The 6,865-nt window shown below is 44.0% G+C and overlaps 1 non-coding gene and 1 pseudogene across 1 annotated transcript; one reads left to right on the top strand and one right to left on the bottom strand.

The window, feature by feature from the left end:
* Positions 1-403: 403 nt before the first annotated feature.
* On the bottom strand, positions 404-1,290 carry LOC118592332 (annotated as a pseudogene).
* Positions 1,291-4,633: 3,343 nt separating this feature from the next.
* LOC118592666 lies at positions 4,634-4,790 on the top strand. Its single transcript, XR_004946127.1, has one exon. It is a non-coding gene; the product is annotated as a U1 spliceosomal RNA (small nuclear RNA).
* The last annotated feature ends 2,075 nt before the right edge of the window (positions 4,791-6,865 follow it).

Raw genomic sequence — 6,865 nt, 5'->3', positions numbered from 1 at the left:
GTTAAAATGGTGCTTTTTCCTCCACACATTTTCTCTGTTTTGAATTTTTATTTCCCACCATCATGTCTTTTCCCCCCTTTTCTGGAAGTTGTAACCCTCTGGTGGGACTCATTTTTTGGGTCAGTGTGATGTGTTGCTCATGAGAGTATCCCCTGGGGCATCACAAGTTCCTCCCATGTGCCCTGGGGTGTCCTGCATCCACACAGGAACATGAGGGGGCTCAAGACACTGGGTGATCCCCCCATGTGTGTCTTCCTGCTTAAGGCAATATGATTCTTTTCAGTGTAGGAATGTGGGACTTCCTTATGAGGCTGCTTTATGTTTTATGTTTTTTGGGGGGCTTACATCACCCTGCTCTGTCAGCCAGGAGAAAGCAAATGTCTTTTCTTTTTGGCATTTTTTCCTTACTTAGTTTTTATTCATAATCATAAACTTAACTCTGCAATCCAGCTAGACTTGGAGGGGAATGAGGAGAATATGGAACCCAGAGAACTTCAGTGGGAGCAGATTACAGGGTACTGTGAGCAGATGGGGTGGGGGTGCTCTCCTGAGCTACAGAAGGAATGGTCTGGTGGGTAAGAAGCCCGCAAGTCGAAAGAGTTAGAGTTGTCCACAGTCGGAAATGGTGATCTTCTTGCTGGTCTTGCCATTCCTGGACCCAAAGCGCTCCATGGCTTCCACGATGTTCATGCCTTCTTTCACCTTCCCGAAGACCACGTGTTTGCCATCCAGCCTGTAGAAGAATGACCATCATCAGCAACCAGTGGAAGACAGCACACTAGACAACTGCTACAAAACAACCCGAGACTAATACATGCACACATACAATCAGCACTCTTGCAGACTCCATCTCCACTAAGAGATGGGATGAAAGAAACACCACACGCGAGTCCCTCAGCAGGGTTGTGCTCTCTCAAACACACTCACTGAGTTTCTTACCACTCAGTCTTGGTGGTGCAGATGAAGAACTGGGAACCATTGGTGTTTGGTCCAGCATTTGCCATGGACAAGATGCCAGGACCTGTGTGCTTCAGGATGAAGTTCTCATCCTCCAATTTCTCTCCTTAGATGGACTTGCCATTATGGTGTGTGAAGTCACCACCCCGGCACACGAATCCTGGAAATAATCCTGTGAAAGGAGGGAACCCTTATATCCAAATCCTTTCTTTCCAGTGCTCAGAGCGCGGGAATTTTCTGCTGTCTTTGGAACTTTGTCTGCAAATAACTTGAAGGAGACCCAAGGGCTCGCTATCGGCCGTTGATGTCAAAGAACACGGTGGGGTTGACCATGGCTGCAGCAAGTGGCAACAGGGGACACAGCAGGGTCTACAAAGCTGTCTTTGGCATTTTTATAATCAGGCACTAATAGAATTTCTAAACTAAAAGGGGCATGCAATAATCATGGTAACACACAGGAAACAGACACAGTGAGATTCTAGAGTCAGCCTAAGAGAAAAGCCAAATGCTAGCTAGCAAGCAAATGTTCTGAAAACAAAGGCCATGAAAACCCAAAACAAATGCAAGATAGCCAACAGCCAGCTCTGGATAAACTAATGCACCATCAACCCAAATCAAAGGCTTATCCAGGCCACAGGAAGAAGTAACAGCATTGCCCAAGGGAGGAACTATGGATGCTTGGGTACAAGGGTCCATGCTGGTATCTGCTGCTGCCCTGAGTGCCTTCTCCTGGGAAAGTGCTTCATTCTTAAGACCTCCACACCGGGACCCCAAAGTGTAGATGAAAAATGTAGTTCTAACCTCAAAGGGAGTAAGGGGTACTTTATATTGAGCTACGTATGACTGATGATCATCTGGGGACATGGATTTAACTTGCCCTTGATAACATGTTCCTCTGTGGAAGCAGCTACATGAGCATTTATAGGCACAGAAGAAAAGGCATTTATAAACCAAGACATTTGAAAATATGTTGGTGGGCAGGTCTGCTGAGTGAGTTCTAGTAGGGACATCTAGTAGGTGACCTCTCAGAGGTCACCCAGTGAAACCCTTTGCTTTGGGGCTGCTGGAAGCTTCTGGTTTGTTGAGAAGACTGTCAGATCAGAGGGGAAGAAGACAATACAAGGCTATTAAGGAAACTAAAGGGAGCACAAGGTAATTATGACTTTGAATCTGCAACTTTGACTTTGAATCTGCAACATTCCAACTCCTTCCCCCCCCCCAAGATGCATAGGAGTTTATTTTTTCTAGGTACCAAGAAATTTAGGGAAAAATAACTTGCGTTAAGAGCTGGCTTCACAGTACTATTTGTCAGGTGGGAACACACTCACATCTCCGCTCCTCTGCCTGTCTACACACATGCAGAGGGCATGTTATTGTGGTCACAGACAGGTTCCTACACTCCAGGGAACCACATTTCTTGTTGGTTTTGGAGGGTTAGAGTCCATGATGATGGAAGGAAGGCATGGCAGCAGGACTAGCTGATAGCTCCCATCGCAAAACCACAGGGGAGAGAGAGAGACCAATTCTTCACAGTCATAGAGTTCTAGTCAGTCAGTTAGCTCTGTAGAATCTTTGACACAAGTACACACACACACACACACACACCTTTCCCCCCTGGAAACTTCAGTTCACATTATTACCAGAATCTTAGATCAATACAATTTGCTATCCCACTTCCTCTTATTTTAAAAGAAATTAGCCATCAGAAATTGGTAAAGGAAAATAGATTTATTTACATTATGGCATAAGTGGAGGGGGTGGGGAGAGGTTTACATTTCTTCTCATTGTGCCTGTGGCCATCTTCTAATGTATAGAAATGAGACAAAGGCTGGACCATCTGTTAACTGCGAGACACGTTAACTAACCTTTTCCTGGGGAAATGGGGTTCTGGGCCCTGGTTGTCTCTGCTTACTCTGCTACATATTTTTAATTCAAGTCTAGGCTAAGGAAAGTGGGGTCTTAGTGGTCTTGCTTTTTTTTTCTTCTAGGTGTTATGCGGGCTAGGAACTGCTCTCATGTGGCCTGATGGGGTCAGAGTAAGAAAACAATAGACTCTATTCCAAACAGAAGAAAGGGGGAAGCCTTGGGAGTCGGCACAGGCAGTGAAAGAGCAACCAAAGCCTAGAGGAAATGTGAGGACACAGTGAAGGGAAGTAAGCTGGACACACCTCCCTTGGGGTGATGGGAAGTGGGATCTCCACCCAGATGGGGTTCCTCTCCTTTCCATGAGTAGACTGAGTCTTCAAGAGTAGGCTGCTCAGAAGGAAGGTCCCCAACTACAGCGAAGAGGGATCCAAATCAACAGTGCAAAGTGTAACACAGAAAAAGAGCACAGCTCCTCAGCTACTGGACCCAGAGGCACAGAAATGGGTAAAACGCCAGACAAAGACTTCAGAAGTTTACTGGTGAAAGTGATCAGTGACATTGAGGGTGACACAAACAAGATGAACTGTATCCAGACCCAGAGAAGAAAGGCAGCAACATCAGAAATCAAACAAAACACCAAAATGGATGAGAAATCCAGTCATGATGATGAAAACATAAGCAACATTAAAAAAATTTCTGAAAGAAAATTGAGATTAGGAAGACTCAACAATTATAAATATTGAAAATGAAAAACGTGGTGAATTCAACAGAAAAAACATATGGGAAGTATCATCAAAAGAAAGGATATTAGAAGTAGAAGACGAGGTTAAAAAATGCTACCAACATCAATAAGGGGGAAAAGTATGGCGGCAATATCCAGGAACTCTAGTATAAGACCAAGAGCCCAAGCCTAAGAACTATGGGATAGGAGGAGGAGCTGAGAGAAATATTAAACATGAAGAGAACACAGTCAATGAAATCATAGCAGAAAAATCCCCAGATCTAAAGAAAGATGTGGGCATCCAAATACAAGAGGCATTAGAACCCCAAAGAGACATTACTTGGGGAGATCATCTCAATGGCACATAGTCAAGATATCAACTCTACAGAGAGAAAAAAAAACATATTAATTGCTGGGATGGTACTTGGCATGGTGGACCTCTTGGGAGGCAGAGGCAGGTGGAACTCTATGAGTTGGAGGCCAGCTTGGTTTACATAGTGAGTTCCAGGCAGTCAGGGCTATACAATGGGATCCTGTTTCAAAAAAACAAAAACAAAAACAAAAACAAAAACAAAAACAAAAAAACAAACAAAATAAACAAAAAGCTGTTAGAGGGACTGGAGAGATGGTTCAGTTTCTAAGAGCACTGGCTGCTCTTCCAGAAGACCCAGTTTTGATTCCCAGCACCTAGATGGTAGCTCACAGCTGTCTGTAACTCCAGTTTCAGGGGATCCAGTGCCCTCTTCTGGTCTCTGCAGGCACTGCAGAAATGTGGTGCACAGATATACATGCAGGAAAAACATCCATACACATAAAATAAATGCATTAAAAAAGCTGTTATGGAAAATGCCAATTCATCTATGAAGATAAATTTACCAGTGTAACTTCAGGTCTCTCAACAGCAGCTCAATAAGCCAGAAGAGGCATTTTAAGGCTTGAAAGCAAGTAACTGCCAGCCAAGAATGCTGTAGCCAGCAAAGCTCCCTTTTAAAATAGACAGAGCAATTAGGACATTTCAAGGTAAGCACAAACCAAGGCAATTCAAACCTACTAAGTACTACAGAAGGTACTCAAAAGAGTACTATACACATACAGACCTGACAGGGGAGATAGAGCTAGCAAGAACATGGGTTTCCAAGGGTGACTTATCCACTTGGGATATGCTGACCTTTGTGATTTTCCCAAGTTCAAGAAACTTGACTGAATAATTTGTGGTAGTTGGTGACTGTGTTCCTGCTCTCCCCTGAAAATAAAAAATGATATTATATACAAAGGAGTACAGGAAAGTGTTGGGGAATATTATTTTAAGGTGTGTTGCTTGTGTTGATGTTGCATTTGTTTAACTCTGTGAAGCTGGGTTACTGTGCCTGTCTAAAACACCTGATGGTCTACTAAAGAGTTGAATGGCCAATAGCGAGGCAGGAGAAAGGATCAGCAGGGCTGGCAGGCAGAGAGAATATACAGGAAAAATCTGGGAGGGAAGAAGAAACAAGAGAACAAGAAGAGGAGGATACTAGGGGCCAGCCACCCAGCTACCCAGCCAACCACAGAGTCAGAGTGAAAGTAAGATTACAGAAGTAGGAGAAAGGTGAAACCCAGAGGCAAAAGGTAGCTGGGATGATTTAAGTTAGGAAAGCTGGCTAGCAACAAGCCAAGCTAAGGCCGGGCATTTATAATTAAGAATAAGTCTCCATGTGTGATTTATTTGGGAACTGAGTGGTGGGTCTCCAAAAAAAGCAAAAACAAACAACAGGGGAGGCTAATTTCTCGAGGAGGACAATTGAGCAAGGAGAGCTAGGAAGGAATCCACCACAGCAAACCAGCAATGAGAGAGAAACAGAATAGACAACTCAACCAAACAGAAAACAACCAATAAAACTACAGGTGTCAGGGGCTGGAGAGATGGCTCAGTAATTAAGAGCACTTGCTGGTCCTCCAGAGGACCCAGGTTTGGTTCCCAGAACCCACATGGTGGCTCACAATCATCTGTAACTCCAGTTTTCAGGAGATCTGGTGCCCTCTTCTGGCCTCTGTGGGTCCTGCATGCACACAGTGGACCGACATACATTCAGGCAAAATATCCATATATATATATAAAGTAAATATTAAAAAAAGAGAAGTGGGCAGGTTTCATCAAATTAGAAACTTCTCAGAAAGATGCCACATGAGGAGGCTGACAAGGTGAGCTTTTTTTTTTTTTTTTCTTTTTAAAGACAAGGTCTCACTATGTTAGAGCAGCCTGTCCTCAAACTCACGGAGATCTGCTTGCATCTGCCTCCTGAGTGCTGGGATTAAAGGCATGCACCACAATGCCTGGAAAAGGTGAGCTTTTGACTGGGAGAGACAGTTGAAGAGTTTTCATCTGACAAAGGATTGGGGATTGGACTAGAAAACCCTGAAAACAAGGACAAAGGAACGGGACTGTAGCTCAGCAAGTGCAGTGCTGATCTCATACACAAAGTCCTGTGTTCACCCCCCACACTGCATAAAGCAGCCTTGGTGGTGTGTGTCTGTGACCCCAGCTCTCTGGAGGTGAAGGAAGAAGGATCAGAAGCCCAAGGTCATCTTCAAGTACCTGGAGAGCCAGCCTGGGCTTCAGGAGAGCCTGTCACAAACAAACAAACACAAACAAACAAACAAACACAAAACAAACAAACAAACACACAAAAAAAAACCAAAACAAAAACCCAAATAGAACCAAACAGACAAAAACAAAAGCCAGTGAAGAAAGCAAGATCCAAGCATAGAGTGGGAAGAGATGAGGACCTTTTGTGGGTATGATATGTAGATGGCCAACAGGCATGGAGTTAATGTATATTACCCATCTGGTCGATTTGCACTGACTTCACAGTTATAAATGACCACATCTATTGGCTTACCCTCAGTTGTTAGTTGCACAATGATTGCGTGACAAACAGAAAAAAATGTCTTATTCTGGGTCATGATTCTAGAGACAAGGTGAAGGGCTTACATCTGCTGCTGATGACTTTTTGTTGACAGAGTCCTGAGGTTGCGGCAGAGGACATCATGTGGCAAGTGTCAGGGACCATTGTGAGTATGTGTTTGTCTGCTCTCTCTGCTTATAAAGCCACCAAGGTTCAGTCATAGTGCCTTCACCCTAAAGACTTTTCTAATCCTAATCTTTCCCCCCAAAACCTCATCTCTAAATACCACAGTTAGATTATGTCTCTACCCTCTTAACATTTCCCATTTCCACAAGCTCAAGCCATATCCAAACCATAGTACCATACACGTATCAGGATGGCACAAATGAAAACCAGTGGCAGCTCTGAACACCAGGGAGGCTGTGGAGAAATGGGA

Source organism: Onychomys torridus, chromosome 10, assembly GCF_903995425.1.
Source record: "Onychomys torridus chromosome 10, mOncTor1.1, whole genome shotgun sequence".
In the NCBI taxonomy this organism is placed as follows: domain Eukaryota; kingdom Metazoa; phylum Chordata; class Mammalia; order Rodentia; family Cricetidae; genus Onychomys; species Onychomys torridus.
This window is presented reverse-complemented; position numbering and strand designations above follow the sequence as displayed.